The 16,722-nt window shown below is 36.1% G+C and overlaps 1 pseudogene; it reads left to right on the plus strand.

The window, feature by feature from the left end:
* The window catches only part of LOC107524586 (Golgi-associated plant pathogenesis-related protein 1-like), an 81,239-nt pseudogene extending 65,670 nt beyond the window's left edge, over positions 1–15,569 (plus strand).
* The last annotated feature ends 1,153 nt before the right edge of the window (positions 15,570–16,722 follow it).

Here is a 16,722-nt window from a genome sequence, read left to right on the forward strand (position 1 = left end):
TGTGCATGATGTGATAGAATATATTCATAAACTTAGTCAGTTTTCTAAATTCTAAGCTAGGTCTGACAGAAGCAAACAATAAAAATAAATATCACCTGGATTTTGCTCATTAAGAACACTTGTTAGCCAGCCGATATCTAAGCTGAGAAATTCTTCTTACAGTATACCCTCGGATTCTTGTTTTCTCATTCCTTATTGAGTCTCTAGCTTACAATTGAATATATATTAATGCCATTTTGAAATGCATTTGTTAAGTAAATGGCAAATAAGATATAATAAAATATGAAGGTCAATTTGTGAAAGAGTGTATTCCAAATGTTCATTTGTAGATCGGCCGTTTGTCACTAGGGACATGTTTTACTGTAAAATACAGTTGTTAGGTTCCCAGGCTAGCTCACAGATAAATCACCCTATTTAGTCAATGCTAATCATGCTAGCTGAGGCTCTTGACAGCAGGGCCCCTGCTGCGTCAGGGAACAGGGGACTGAGGACGATAATGAAGAGAATTACTCCCCCATTTCCCCTTCTTTCTTGAGTTCAAAACTGTTTCAATACCTTTTTAGAATATTTAATTTAAAAAATTACACCTTTATACTCCCCATTCTGCATGTATCTCCAATTAAAAATAATCCTCCCTACTGATTCCTAAACATTTAGATTTACTTTCCATAGCTAACAATTTTAAGGACTTACTATGAGTAAAGAATAATTTTAAATGCTTTAAAGGTATTCTTTTATTGTAACCACAACTCTGTGGTGTGGATAGTAAAATTAACACTATTTACAGATGAGGAAATAGAAGAGTGGAATTCAGTAATTTTTTTTTTATACGTAATAAAAAAATGACAGTGTCCGGTTCCAGCACATTCATTCCATCCCAAATCTCATCCCAGCGTGTCCCGGCCTGAGGCCTGCTCTCCATGGTGCTCGCTTCCTGCTCATGTGCTTACACCAAACTCCCCATTTGTTCCCGCCGCTGATCTAAGTTAGGTCTTCGGAAGGAAGCAATAATTTTTATCTAATTATTACTTTCTCTTCTAAATCTCCTCAGAGAAATTTAAAAAGGTAATGTTTCCGAATTAGATAAATATCTTATGGGGATAAATTCCATTGAAAAGACAAGTGAAGGAAAAATAACACCCTGTTTGGGTGGGAGAGGTGCTATTGGTTCTGAGCCCCCTTTGGGTGCCTTGCTCCTTCTCACAGAGGTTTCCCTTCCTAGCCTCATTTCTGTTAAAAAATATTCCTCCTATTAAAAAAATTCCATCTAGTCTCTATTCATTCTATGAAATTTAGATTATAAAAGTATGCAAAAATTTAAAAAATAAGTAATCTCAAATCCCATCCAACAGAGAAGTCAGATGTTAAAATTTCTGTATAACTTCTTTCCAACACCTCATCTCCTGTATTTTGTAAATAAGTATACAGCTAAGAGACTAATAGCAGATTTCTCTCTTTTTTAAACAATATGTAACATGTACACTTTTGTAAGTTTTCACCAAAATTTTGTAGATGTCATGTAAAATAAATGAGCCATATCTCATCGTATGGATAAGCATGGAAAACTGGTCTTAAATCTTTATTGGTCGTTTGTAAATAGGAGATTGTGATTCAGGAACTGGCTGGCAAATATAATCTTTACCTCTTTGTCCTTCCTATCAATATTGGATTTGTATCACAATCATATGTATTAAAAACTAGGTACTCGAAAAAGTTTATGTGGATTATTGGAATAAATGAAACCCAAATGGACTGCTTTCAAACTTTAGAAGTAAAGCCGTGTGCTTTTCCCCACCCTTAAGTATTCTGAGGAATTAAAAGCAGTTTTTAAAAGCACACTGCCTTTATATTTTCTATTTATATGTCGGATAGGAAAACTTTTAGTTATTGGCACCTTTTATAAATGCCAGTATGTGAAGACAAGCCAATGGCGGGCTGATTCTATAACAAAATATATAAAAAATAGCAACTTATTTACTATCACTCATTAACCAGTCAATTCATTTTCATTTTTATTAGACTTGTGCTAACAACATTCATTCAACAATGAAAGGTTTTAATGATCAGTCTTCTAGAATAATTCAGACTCTGGTAATTCAGATAAATGTGCTCTTCCTATTCTTTAAAATATCAACATATAGAGCTTTAATACTGGAATAAAAACTTCTATGTGGCCCTGGCCAGTGTGGCTCAGTTGATTGAGTGTCCTTCAATGCACTGAAAAGTTGCTGGTTCGATTCCTGGTCAAGGCATATTCCTGGGTTGCTGGCTGGATCCCCGCTACAGGGTATGTAGAAGGCAGCCAACTGATGTTTTGCTCTCACATTGATGTTTCTCTCTCTCCTTCTCCCTTCTTCTCCTTCTAAAAATCAATAAAAAATTATTTATATTAAAAACAAACAAACAAAACTTCTCTGTGTGCACACTACACTGTAATAGATAACAGCACCTGAGGAGGTCTGTACAACTTTGGTGACTAGGGTTGACTAGATGTCTTGGTTTCATGTTTCACTGGTTTACAGTGACTTGTTCCATTACCGGTCTCTGCCTTGATCTACAAAAGCACTGGCAGCATGGAATTCACTGTTTCAGAAGCAGCTTCAGAATAATAATACAGAAATTATCTGATTTGGCTCAATAGAAAATTACTCTCAGTTTTAAAAAATATAATTATTACTGTCAAGTCAGTGAGTTTTCAGATATGTACATTATATTAGTATTAGAAATTCTATCACCAAAAAAAAAAAAGAAAAAGAAATTCAATCACCAAACATAGAAAACAGATTTTTAAAAACTAAATGTAACAGGAAAAAAAAAATTTACAAATAGAAAAATCCAGATTGTGAACTTTAAAATGTGTTTCCAAGAGAGTCCATAGCAAAGATCAAGAAGACTCCAAATGCTTTCCGTCTCTATTCATTTCTTTTGTGATATTAAAAAGTGGACAGTCACTTTTACAAGATCTTAGCCATAATTTGAACTGACATCTTATAGCCAAGTGCATTAAAATTTAGAAGAAATTCCCAAGAGGAATACTCACAAGGGATAATATATATGTATATTTCTGTGTATACATCTCTGTATAAAGAAAAGTGGGTAGGTCAGCAAATGTAGGGAAATATATTCATAATAATTAAATGCTTTCTTCTCTCACTAAGCCCTTTTCATTTATAGCCAAAGTATTTGCTTAAGAAAGCTGATTCAGAAAGGGGTAAATGAACCTTGTTCCTTTGGTAGCTGGACTAGTTTAGCTTCTCTAGGTTATTACTAGCAAATAATTCTCCTCAGCAGTAGCAAGAAAATCCAGCCCAGTTTTCTGCATTCTCAATCAATCTCAGGTTTAAGAGAAGGTGCAGGCTTAAAAGTTATTACAACTCCACTGTTTTCCCTGATAAATTACATGAATAACATTTGAGACAATGCATTGTTAAATATTTATGTCTACTACTATGGAACCAAGGAAAGCACAAGAACCCCTAGAAGAATAAATATATTTACCTAAATAAATTACTAAGACAAATATACTCCTATGTGCTCTGTACCAATAAACAGTAGGTATTCACTAAATTGTAGAATATAAATGGTTCATTTCCTCTAAATGTACACTGAAAGATCTATAACATGTTACACATTTCCTGTGCTTTGCATATATATTTCAATATTCATCATGAAAAGCCTTGCTTATGTGTCAATATACATTACTTTGCATATATTAAGAAGGGCTTTTTTTTTTTTAAATTTAACATTACGGATGCTTTTTATATGGGAGAAAGCTTAGGTCTTATTTCATGATTAACCCTTTCACGGCTCGTCCTTTTTTCTCTACATGACATTTGCACAAAATGAATTGCTTGCTTAGACACAGCTAACTAAATAAAAGCAGGCCAGAGCTGATAGTATGAAAAATGGATTTTCATTACTGTTTCATTGATTCTTGTAAATAAGGGCCTGAGGCCTGCTCTGAAAAGGCTGCAAACAGTAATAATTTAATCTGAGGTGACATAGACCAAAATGTATGTGGACAAAAATCATCCTTGAATATTAAACAACAGCCTCAAGACAGAGAAAAGTGTTGCAGGCGAATTTAAATGTATGCAGATCGGTGGGTAACATATTTAAAAACAGAAATTAAAGATTCCTGTCATAAATCACATTTGCTGCCATGGATATGCCTTGTTATGCTGGCGTTTAAGAAAACCTGAAAGGTTAAGGCAGTTGGTGCATTAAATCGTACAAGGATAATTAATACTTTTCTTGTGGCTATTTATAAGAAATGGAAAATATAGTCAGATCAGCTGTGGCACTGTAGTAATTTGAGGGGGGAGAGAAGAAAGCATGAGTCAATAGTTTTAACTGGACAAATGTCAAATGCTTAATGATGCAGTATCCCAATTTGGAAGCTGTTTGAAAGTTGTATTTTTTTAAATGAGATTAAAAATAGTTCATTCTCATACCACAGATATCATTTGTTTGCCTCTCCTACTCTTCATATTTTCCAAGGGGAAACAAACTAAAGGAACATCCGCAGGGAATGTGTTGCTCTATCTCAGTCACCTATTCTGCAGATACTATATGAAAACAAATACCTTTTCTGCCACCAAGATTTTCACCATGTCTCAGGAAACAGTGATGACACACATTTTTTGAAGGACTAATTTATACTTGTCTGATCAGGAATTGGATTAGTGACATCATAGAACCTCCCACCTCTCTCTCAGGAAAAAGACCTACCTTTGTCACTCAGTGAATTTAGGCTTATGATCATTCCATTACTTAAAATTCCCCCTACCATAGCTTGTAGGTTTGTAGATGCTGAACTAAAATCAGTGCTTTTTATTAGCATCATGCATTATGAAAGGGCCCCTCACAAGACAGAAGGCGTATAGCACCCAGTCCTCAGGATGCCAGAGGCGGCTTATTTTTCAGGGCGCTGCTACCTGTATAGTATTCCTTTGAGCTGAGAGAAAGGAATGGCTGGCCTTTAAAAAGGAAACTATTCTTGTTAAGGATAAATAGTCTTGCAATTATCGGTGTGTTATTTGTGCAAAGTATAATCTAGTTTAAGGGTGTTTTGTTTTTCAAAGTTGGTTTTAAAAATAACAGTGGGGGTTGAACATATCAAAGTACAGCCCTATCATCTTTCAGCATGAAATTTGTATGAGATAAATGAGGACATTTAAAATATATATTGATATAGATTATATGGAGATATTATTCTGGCTACAAAATCCATTAATATTTTTATGATTGATTCCAGTCTAGGTACTTTTAACTGAAAGAGAACAAATGAACATTTAACACAATGGGCTTTAAAATATCTATCATATAAACAAGTAACATAAAGTTAGTTCTGGAAGGCTGTGCCATCCCTAAGTGTTCCGTTTGCATGAGGAACCAAACAATCCACTGGGACTCTCATGTTTTTTTTAAATAGGGTGAGTTAGGAAACCTTGTTTGCCATCATTGATAGCTAACACTGAAGCGAGGTGAGAAAACCATTTTCACATTAACACTCCTGCTCAGTATCGAGGTCACTGGGTAAAGCAATAGTTACGTGCATCATCTTTCAATACAATTATACAACTGAGGACTCACCTATACCTTTATTCTTATTGGAATTAAGCCTAGTAAGAAAATGCCCTATGATTATTCTGAGTGAATGAGACCTCCCTTGCTAACATCTGTAGGTTTGTAATTGCTTAAGTGTTTACCCCTCCCCTGTGACTCAGTATCCAGAGACATTGCCTCATAGGTAGCGGGTGAACATCAATACAGCTGGCCTGACAAACAGTCAGTGAGTAATGCCCCCATTGGCCAACAGTCCTTTTGATTTGAGCAGAAATGGTGTGGCTTTCTGAGGAATGAGACTGGTTTAATATCACAACAATCTTCCTGACTAAGCATGTGACTTCAGAGGATGTGATGTGGCAAGGTTGAAAACCCTCCCACAGAGGGAAACTGATAAGGTCACAGAAAGAAAGGGACTCCTGTCTTCACACACTGGCCTCAGAAACCATGGATAAAATACAATCTCTACTTAAAGCAAATGTCCTGGACAAAGAAAGTAATGCTAGGGATAAAGTTATGACTTAAACAAGAAAATGATTATCTTTGATTATATTTCCTATATTCCTGTAGACTGAACTTTAACTCATTATAATCTTTGTTAATTATTAATGTTGTGATTGCCAATTGGTGCTCAATTTAAAAATTATTTAGTAACAAACAAAAAAAGAGAAAGAACTCATGGACACTGACAACAGTGTGGTGAGGTGGTGAGTGGAAGTGGGTATGGGGGGATAAATAGTGATGGAAAAATTAAATTAAATTAAATTTTAAAATTATTTGGCAGATTGCTTTAAACTTACATGTAAGACTATTTTCAGTTTTCAAAGTTCTTTTTTGCTATTGGTATTAAACATACATAACACATTTCCCTGGAAGCAGATATAACCCAGCTGTTAAAGATAAGATGGGAGAAACAGACTAAACATGAATTGCAAGTGAGAATTTTTCTTGAAGAGAAAGCCTCTCTGTAAATTATGTTGCAAGGTGTTGATCTGGGGAATAACATTGTATGCTTTGCTATCACTTACTATTGCACAATAGCTAAAACATTTGCAAGATGTGAAATATTTCCTATGTAATAGTAGATTATTGTCTAGACTACTATTAAAGGTGGATTCGCAAGAACAGGGACACAGCTTCAAAGTCAAGGAGCAAGTACTAGAGAAATTGATTTGATTTACAGGCAAACAATATTTTCTAAAATATACAACCTATAGGTATAAGAATAATTTTACCATTAGAATGTATTAAATAGTTTCAATATGAGCAAAGAATTTTCAAAAAGGGGCTCACCAGCTAAACAGCATAAGAAAGAGATGGAATAAAATGGGAGTAATCACAGGCACTAATCTCTTAAAAGCTATAATGTCTCCTGTGGGTCTGTTATAGCCTTCATAATAAATATATCTACTGTGTATGAGCATTAACCTCTGCAAAAATATCATGAGGATATGTAGCACATGGACATGTAAACATTAGTGGCAGCTGCACTGATATATAAGTGTACAATGAGATGACTCCAAAGTAGCTATAATGTCCTATCATGGCAGGCTTGGTGAATGGCGATACATTTACATGATCAAAGAGACAAATGAATTGGCTTTAAATGTATCATTAGTTGTGAGCTTCATGATTCATCATAATTGACACTGCTTTTCAATGTCATGTAGAATAAAGTACATTAAAACTATGGAGAGAGCTATGCTTCAAGGTTTCCACATAGATCTGAGGATTGGGTGGGAATAAATAGTGCCGTTTAGAGAACTGCAAGCATTATTTTTTAGGTCTTCACTCAAAGCAAACTTTAGGGGGAAATGTGGCATTTTACCAGCAAGAAAACCTCCATGGTATATATTGTAAACAATCATTGGTTATGACTCACTTAATAAACAGAAAACAACACCACAGGTAAAACAGGTAATTGAAATGTTCCATTTAGCTTAGGTTCTGGGATGCAATTTCCCTGCAGTAACACTAATAAATAACCAAGTGATCTTGAACATCACCTAGCATACTTTCAACCAAATAATTTCACTTCTAATAAAACATGATTCTTATACCATGTATAAAGACCATCTGAGGTAATAAAGAATAATTAGGACCTTTTTATATAACAGACAGGGGACACACTCCACATTTAAAGTATTATCAGCACCAATATCTTGAATTTTCAAAGAATGTTTAATGACTTGAAGATATACTTTAAAACGGAAAATGAGTAAGAACAATATATAAAATTATTGATAATTTTATAGAGAAATTTGTATCCATATTAAAAACATTGGAAAGAAATACACAAAAATATGGGCAATTGTCTTAATTTAAATTTTTGGATTTTTTTTCTATTAACTTTTCAACATTTTCCAAATTTTTAATAAGTATTACTTGTATAATAAGAAAAAATTAATTTATCATAAATATTTTCTAAATAATAAGAAAATTGAGGAACTCATCCCATAAAGTAGTGATAAAAAGCCCTTTCAAGGTGACTAGGATCTATTTTCTATCAATCTTCAGATCAATCACATTGATTTTCTCTCTTTTAAAGCAGGGTTTTATTAAGTAGTTCTCTTAGAGCATCCAATCTCTATGTAGTGATGATGAGAGCTAAGGAGAGATTTTCCAATATGGGATTATCACTAAAATACCTTTTAGAATGCAGGAATCTTCTCCTTTATTAAATCATCCTAATAAATATTCATTCAAATTCCCATTAGTCCAAGTGGCTCCGTCAGCTAAATAAACATATAAACATTACATGAGTCACATTTTCTTGAACTTAAATTTGCCTCAGGTCAACTAAAACCAAGAACAGGCTCTCTTTTTGTCTTTTACACCATTCATTTGGGCAAGTAGATAGACCACACGTGCAGATTTGCCTTCTGAACGTTAGGACACAGGGTTTATTTGTTATCTCCATTTTGAAATGCACTATGTGCTGCAAACTTAAAAGCAGCAAAACTCTCTTGGGGAGTCCCCTCAAATGCTGCCAGCCACTAAGTAGCTTAATTATAAACCTGGATACTATTTGTGACTTCTCTCACCTACCCTCACACTCACAATCTCCCAGACCAGCAGAGCACCCACACACGTCTTTATTCCAATCACTGCTCTTAATCGTTTCTACCGTTGTCTTACTCCAAGCTCCCCTCGCCTGCCACCTGGCCTCCTGAGAGTTTTGCCAATACCCAGGGGGAGCACACTTGCTTTTGCCAGTCTATTCTCACACTGCAGGCAGAGTTGCATTTCTAGAACCCCAATCTTGTCATGTCAGTCCTCTCATTTTAACCCAAAGGCTTCGGCACAGCGCTGAAGCCCCTTCATGATCTTTCCCCTGCTCCCCTCTTGGGTCTCACCTTTCTCCACCCCCTCTATCCTTCACATGCTCACGTTGCTTCAGCAACTGTTCAGGTTCTACCGTGCTTTCTCTTACCTCTTGGTTTTGGCACATGCTTTTCCTTCTGCATATTTTCTCTTCTCTTCCCTGTCCAGCTCCCAAGTGCACTTCTTCAACTGGGTAACCCTGGGTAACTCCCACCTAGCACTAGGGTCCTGTCCTCTGGATTTCCTTAGGTGCCCTATTTTCTTGCTTTCTTGTCATCATTCCCGATGTTGAATATGAGACTTGTTCTCACAATTAGGCATTCTACATATTGCATCCTCATGATGATGATGATGATGGCTAAAATTTCATGATTTTTACAGTGAATTTTGTTTTGTTCTAAATAATCAACATTTGTTACTTCATTTAATCCTTTTAACAACCCCATAAGGAGGTGTTATTATGGTTATTTTATACATGAGGCTATTGAAGCACTGAAATTTTAATTTTTCTTAAGGTCACACTGCAAGTAAGGGTTTCTATTAGGGTTTTTTTAAAAACAATGTTTCTTGTCCAACCATAAACCATTGTATTGTTCTTTTTAAAAATATATATATATATATATTTATTGAGTTCAGGGAGAGGAAGAGAGAGGGAGGAGAGAGATAGAAACATCAATGATGAGAGAGTCCTTGATCATCCGGGGATCAAGCCCGCAACATGGGCATGTGCCCCAACTGGGAATCGAACAGCAATCTCCTGGATCCTATGTTGATGCTCAACCACTGAGCCACGCCTGGCCGGGCTATAAACCTAACATTTTGAAAGAATGTCTGTAGATATATATCTACAGTAATACCCCATTACAGTCTCAGGGCAGTGGTGGGTTGGGGGAGGGGCACCAGGAACTCTTGCACGCAGCATTCATGAATCCAGGCTGATAAAAGTTATGCCAAAATTAAACATATGTTTTCCAAGATCATCTTAAAAGATGACATACAGATAATGCAAGGAGAAGGCTGTATGAGACTGACCAAGATGTTGCATATCATTTCTACTAACATTTTATTGTCAAGAATTCAGATATATAGTAATTTTAACAGCAAATAATGCTGAGAAATAAACAGAGGGGGGGGGGAAACAGATATTTTTGGTGAATGGTTTGCAGTTTCTACCATAGGGGTTGAGGCTGGATTTGAACCCAGACAGTATGACACCAGAGAGAGCTCAATTCTTTTTTTTTTTTTTTTAAATATATCTTTATTGATTTCAGAGAGAGGAAAGAAGAGGGAGAGAGAGAGATAGAAACAGCAATGATGAGAAAGTCACTGATCGAGCCCGCAACCCGGGTATGTGCCCTAACGGGGAATTGAACCCTGATCGCCTGGATCCTAGGTTGATGCTCAACCTCTGACCCATGCCCGGCCAGGCAAGAGCCCAATTCTTAAGACTATTAAACCTTTTCTAACAGGAATGTGCCATGCCTATTTAATTCATATCCTAATTAGATGTGTTCAGTATGTCTTAAGTAATGCTACATGTTTTCTGCTAAAAACATAAAGATTTTATGTATATTTTAGTGTTTGAAATCAATTTGGTAGACTTTTGTTCTTTATGTTTACATAGCCAGCTCATGTCATACTCTGTGCTGAACATTTATCTGATGGAAAGGATTGGTAATGTCATTGCCAAACTTTATCTTCACCCTGGGTAACTATATGTTTGTGACTATATAAATCATTATATATTTAACTATAGACAAGGAATTTTCTACACCTTTAAGTACATTTGTCTAAATCCAAGAAAAAAAATAAGTTGGTCAAGTTTAATAACATATTTATTTAACCCCTACAAATGATGGTTTAAGGGCCAAATTCATGGGAAAACTTTATTAGTTACATAAAGTTAACCAATACTAGTTGAATTAAATCTGAGGGATGTTTTTCTTGGGGTACCACAAATGCCAAAGATTGTCAGAAACAAAGGGAGGGAGGAGCACAAGGGTCAGATGCCCAGCATATAAAGTGGGATACCAAAGGGATTATATGAAAATGTGAATTCATTTTGGCTACAAGCCACTGAAAACTTGAAAAAAAATGTCCATCTGAAATATTTATCTGAGTAGTTTGCTGTTTGGGATAAGCAGATGATTTAAGAAATTAATTTTTCATGGCATATTTTTTAAATCAGAAAGGTTGTAGAAGTATGGCTTTCTAATCTGCACTAGCTAATATAGTAGTGAAATAAATGACTCCAAAACATTGCTTAAAACAACAATTTTTATTTTAGTCATAATTTTGTAGATAAGGGTCAGGAATTTGGGAGGTACTCACTGAGCTCTTCTTGCTTGGGTCACTCATGTAATTGTAGTCAGATTTCTGATTGAGAGTTCAGTCATTGGAAGGCTCCACTGGGCTGGCTCACTCACGTGGTTTGGCCCTGTACCTGGAATGCCCAGAGGGAATCCTTTTAAAACAACTGCCTTTCTTTGCACAAAAAAGCTTCTTTTAGGGAAACTATTTTGTAAAATATTTTAATTTTTTAGGCAATTATCTTTCCTTGGCAGATGGTACCCCCAATAGCAAATAAATGTTTTTTGCTACTGTAATCCAACTTCTCCCTACTATATGTTTTACATGGATGTTCTTTCTTGGTGTCCAATAATTATTTCCCTGGTTCTCTACCAGATTGCTTTTAAAATCCTGCATGACAGACCTTACCCCAGGTCATTTGGATTAAAATCTGGGGATAATAAAGAGGCATCAGTATTATAAAAAACAAAGCAGCCCGACTGGGAGTGGCCCAGGGGTTGAGCATCCACCTAGGATCCAGGAGATAGCAGTTCGATTCCCGGTCAGGGCACATGCCCAGGTTTCCGGCTCCATCCCCAGTAGGGGGCCTGCAGGAGGCAGACGATCAGTGACTCTCATTACTGATGTTTCTCTCTCTCTCCCTTTCTCTCTCTGAAATCAATAAAGATATATTCAAAAACAAAAACTCCCCACAGTGTTCCAACATTGGAAGTCACTGCCATAATCCTTAAAGTATATGCAAATTAGAAACAAAGAATAGTTACACACCTTGACCAATTCCATCTATTTCTCAGGGGGAAAACGTGAAAGCCCACAGAAGGGAAATAGCTTGCCCAAGAATACAGTCAACAACTACCACAACCTAATCTGAGAAGAAATAGGACAGGAGAGTATCTGTCCTATTCAGAGTGGTGATGGTGTGAAAAATGGCATAGAGAGAGGAGAGAATATGGGAGGATGTTTCCAAGGTTGGCATCATTGTGAGGCCTCACCCTTGGCTTTGGACCCCATACCCTTGGGAGATTTCTGCATGAAAACGAGAAAGTGTTGCCTTTGGAAATCACTGTGATGCAGCCCCATGAAAAGAGGAGCTGCCCTTTCTTCTGAGTGGGAATATTGGTGAAATTCTCTGGCCTCTCTTATCTCTCTTTCTCTCCCTTTACTTACGAATTTCCGTTTTGCTTTTATTTTCTTCTTATAACATTTTTATTATGAAGGTTTGGGAAACATTGTAAAATTTGAAAGCAGCAAATTATCAGTAAATCAGTTTCACTACATGATACCTGCACTTCTATTCAACATTTAACATAATAATTGCTGGATGAAAGAATATTGAAATCATCTTCAGTAACAAGAGACATTCACTATAATTTTCTCCCCTCACTCTTGGCTCAAATAATTCCAATATTTGATGATAAAATCTGTTTTAGATTCATGATAATTGTTAAATAATTATTCACAATATTTAATTCATTTGTTATAATTTAATCATTGGCTTTTGGTTACTTATTTTCCTGGCTGTTAGTATAATTTTTTTTAAATCATTAAGTTTAAACATTTTTCTTCAAATATATTTAGCTAATGTCTTCTTTGGTTTTCTTGTTCTTGATACTTGTTGAGATGTATTAATCTGTAGCTCTGGGTTTTTTTCCCATCCCAATAATGTTTTTCTTGAAAAAAATCATTTTTTTAAAAAAAAAGAAAAAATAATTTATTGGATTTTTTTCACAATTTTTGTTCCTGTTTGGGCTTTTGTCTTATATTTCCTCTGTATATCTATATATAATCTTTCTCATTTTTCTTTTTCTTTTTTAGTTTTCATCTGAGTCTTGGTTGAAATCCTTAGATCTGACATCTATAAATCAGTTTTCCAATGCATCTTATTTGTTGTTTTTGAAACTCATCTAGTTTCAATTAAGCAATCATATTTTTCTTTCTCATGCAGTGTTTTCTGATTTTAGATTGTTCCTGTTTCACATTTCCTTCCTCCACATAAATAGATAACATATTCTATCAAATCTTAATGAGATCATAAATCAGAAAGTTTCTAATATGGTGGTGGTGGTGTTTTATTCTGTGGTGTGGTTTTTATATAGTTTTGTTTTGTTTTTACAGTATATCTACTTTGTTGAATCAATTCCTCTAAGTATGCAAGAACGTCTCCCTGTTTTGACATAATGCATCTTTTTATAGAACTGATAGTATTTTTTTCTCCTGTACTCCGTTAGAAACTTTCTGTTTGTTCTGGCTGCTAGAGAAGGAAGAAACCCTGCCATATTGGGTTTCTAAAATGTTCATTGAGACCACATCCTGTTTCTTTCCCTCACACAGACTGTGGAAGAATTTCTCTCAGCATTTTCTCCACTCAGATCCTGGCCGAATTGCTCCTTCGGGGAAACTTTGGCGGTGGGATAGGGTCAGAAACCTGACCCCAATTCCCTCTTGTGTAACGATGGTGAGGAAGATGAGTGTTGCTAAATAACATTTGTTGAGGGCTTACCATGGACTAGGCATTAGGCTGAGCCCTTGCCCCGTTGCTTAAATCCCAACCCCTTCCCGTTTTGCATATGAGAAAATCAAGATACGGGGGGTTTTAATACTTTCTCCTAAGACCACACAACTATTGAATCAAGAGTCTGGACTGAACCAAGTTTCTCACTCAGTTCACCATTTCCCCCCATTTATTATTTAATTAGAATCTTTTGAGCACATGAGGCGATCATCCTTCCTCTTTCTGTCACCAATAAAATACTCCCTCAGTTTTATATTCTGCTAGGCATTTCCATGGATCCCTCAGAAGAGTAGAGGCAAAGGGCCAAGTGCACAAAAACCAACTTTCCCAGAATGTACAAAAGAATGGTCAATTACCAGCTTATCTGACTTCTCAGTCAGAGATCTTTGCCCTTTCAAACAATGTAGGAAACTCGAATTCCAGACATGCTAAAAGGCATGGCTTCGAAATTGTTTGATATACAGTTCCCTTCAAAAATCTTGATGAGAAAATATTTAAGGGATACGACTTAAAGACTGACCATGTAAAATCTTTGTATCACTGGCTTCAAAAACTTAGCTATGAAGCATTATTCCGCAGGATTAGCTGTCATTAGGTGACACAAGTACCATTTTCAAAGGATTTTGAGTACGTTCCTCATGCTGCTCATGTAATTAATGTGGCCTCAATCCATCTTTGGATAATTGGATTATTGTAAAATTTACAAAGCTGTCAATCATAAAATCATTTATTACTCAGTACACTAATATATAGTGGCTTTATCAAGGTTTCTGAAATAATTAATAAAAACAGTTAGCAAAGTGGGACATAACACAAAATAGATAAGAAGCTGGAAACTGCAATAATATGGAAGGTATCAGGCAAGTTGAAAGGGGCTTATTTGAGAAAATATTTGAGTCAAAATACTTGTTTTATATGACCATCAACACCTACCTGAGTGCTTTGCCCATAGGAAATGCTCAGTAAACACTTCTCCATGAGGTGACGAAGTAGTACTCTAATCAGTGTCCAGAGAAAGATAATTAAAACAGAATGTTGCATTGATTTTTCAATTACCATCTGGGAAGATGCAAGTAGAATGTCACCAAAATTGTATGCTGGCATTTAAACTCCCCATGACACATAGGGGGTTTTTGCTCAAGTAAAACTTAAGCACCTTTTCCACATATATTAAAACCATGCCCTACAAAAAATTAGACTTGAGGGAGTGCGGAGTGGCAAGTCAGCTTCCAAATAGTTTAATAATGAGGTCCTGGCGGCTCACTAGCCCACCGGCAGCAGCATGGCGTGCTCCCAAAGAAGCTCTGCAAGAAGCTCACCAGGAGGCTCAGCAGTATTCAGAAGCCCTGGCTATCTCGAGTATCCTCAAGCACAGTCAGGAGCCTCACAGCCAGTGTGGAGAGAACCTGGCCTGGGCATCCTATGATCACGCAGGAAAGGAGGTGGCTGATAGATGCTACAGTGGAATCAAGAACTACAACTTGGGGAGAGTTTAATCAAAGAACTTCTACGGGTATATGAATAACCCACAGACAGAGACGACAGTGTGGAGAAGGTCTGGGGTGAGGTGGGGTGGAGGGAATCAATGGAGGAAAAGGGAGACATGGTAATACTTTCTACAATAAAGATTAAAAAAATAAAAATAAAAGAACTACAACTTCCAGGAGCCTGGCTTCAACTCAGACTGGACACTTCACTGCCATGATATGGAAGAACACAAAGAAAATGGGAGTGGGGAAAGCATCTGCAAGTGATGGGTCCTCCTTCATGGGGGCCAGAGACTTCCCAGCAGGGAATGTCCTCAACCCTCAACCAGGGCTTCTTTGAAGAAAATGTCCCGCCTCCAAAGAAGTAACTTGCCAAATGTAATGGGGGGGTGGGAGACTTAGAACGTGGATATGAAGTGCCTAGAACAACAAAAACTCAGATGTGTGTCTCTTTTTGTGGGTGTATATGCTTGTGTGTGTGATGCGTGTGCGTGTCTCTTACACACACACTTGATATACTGTTTGACATGAATTCATTCTTATCAAAGGAATGAGCCAATGAAGCCTTTACTCTAATGGTTAGACAGTTATTTGGACTTTGGGGGAAAATCAATTTTTAAACTTTTTTTGTTATTTTTTTAAGCAAACTTCTTTTGTATTTTTCTTATTTGTAATTGTCCCTGGACTTCTTGTATTCCAAATGTTTGTGATGCTGAGAAGTGAAGTTTATTTCCTGTGATCTTCTTGCATCATACCCTGGTAGATATTTAAGAATATTAAACCCTCATTTAAATGTGACAAAAAATTACATATGAAAGTGTTTTGGAAATAGTGGTAAACAAGTATAATGGATTATTATTCATAGCTCTATCCAAATGTGAGTATTTGAGTGTGAATATTTTTAGGTGTTATTTTAAACCCCGAATTAAATTTCTTTCAATTTAACATTGTAATTACAACATTTACTAATACAAAGTGTTTCCACCTTTTTTGCCCTACAAAAATGTGCATGTCCCATGCAAGTCACATGTTTTCAACAGTCCATATATTAGAAACATTAATAATGGAACACCAATCAGGGCTTTTTGATACCAGTCTAGTGGGGTTATTTCTCATGAAATAAGAAGTATGCATTATAAGAACATATTAGTTCTTGGGCAGGGGAGGGGAATTTGCCCTTGTGGGTGTTTGGCCACAGGTATGTGTGTATTGATAAGATGACATATTTTCTGTTGACTACTTTCAAATATTCCTATTGAGCCATAAATGCCTTTAAATTCTTGTGCGAAACTCAATAATAACCTCTTAAAAACTATAATTTTGGCTTTTCTCTAAGACTTTGGTGTTATAATCTCTTTACTCAGTAAACTTTAAACCTCTGCTTCATCTTTACCTCCTGGTTTACCCTCATCACATCCGTCCAGCAGATACCATGCTGTCTCAGTTTCATTGTGGCATATCTCTGTCATCGGTAATTTCTTTTCAGTTTCCATTGATGGTCTTGGAAGGGTTTTCCTTCCT

Source organism: Miniopterus natalensis, chromosome 8 (assembly GCF_054644295.1).
Source record: "Miniopterus natalensis isolate mMinNat1 chromosome 8, mMinNat1.hap1, whole genome shotgun sequence".
NCBI lineage: Eukaryota > Metazoa > Chordata > Mammalia > Chiroptera > Miniopteridae > Miniopterus > Miniopterus natalensis.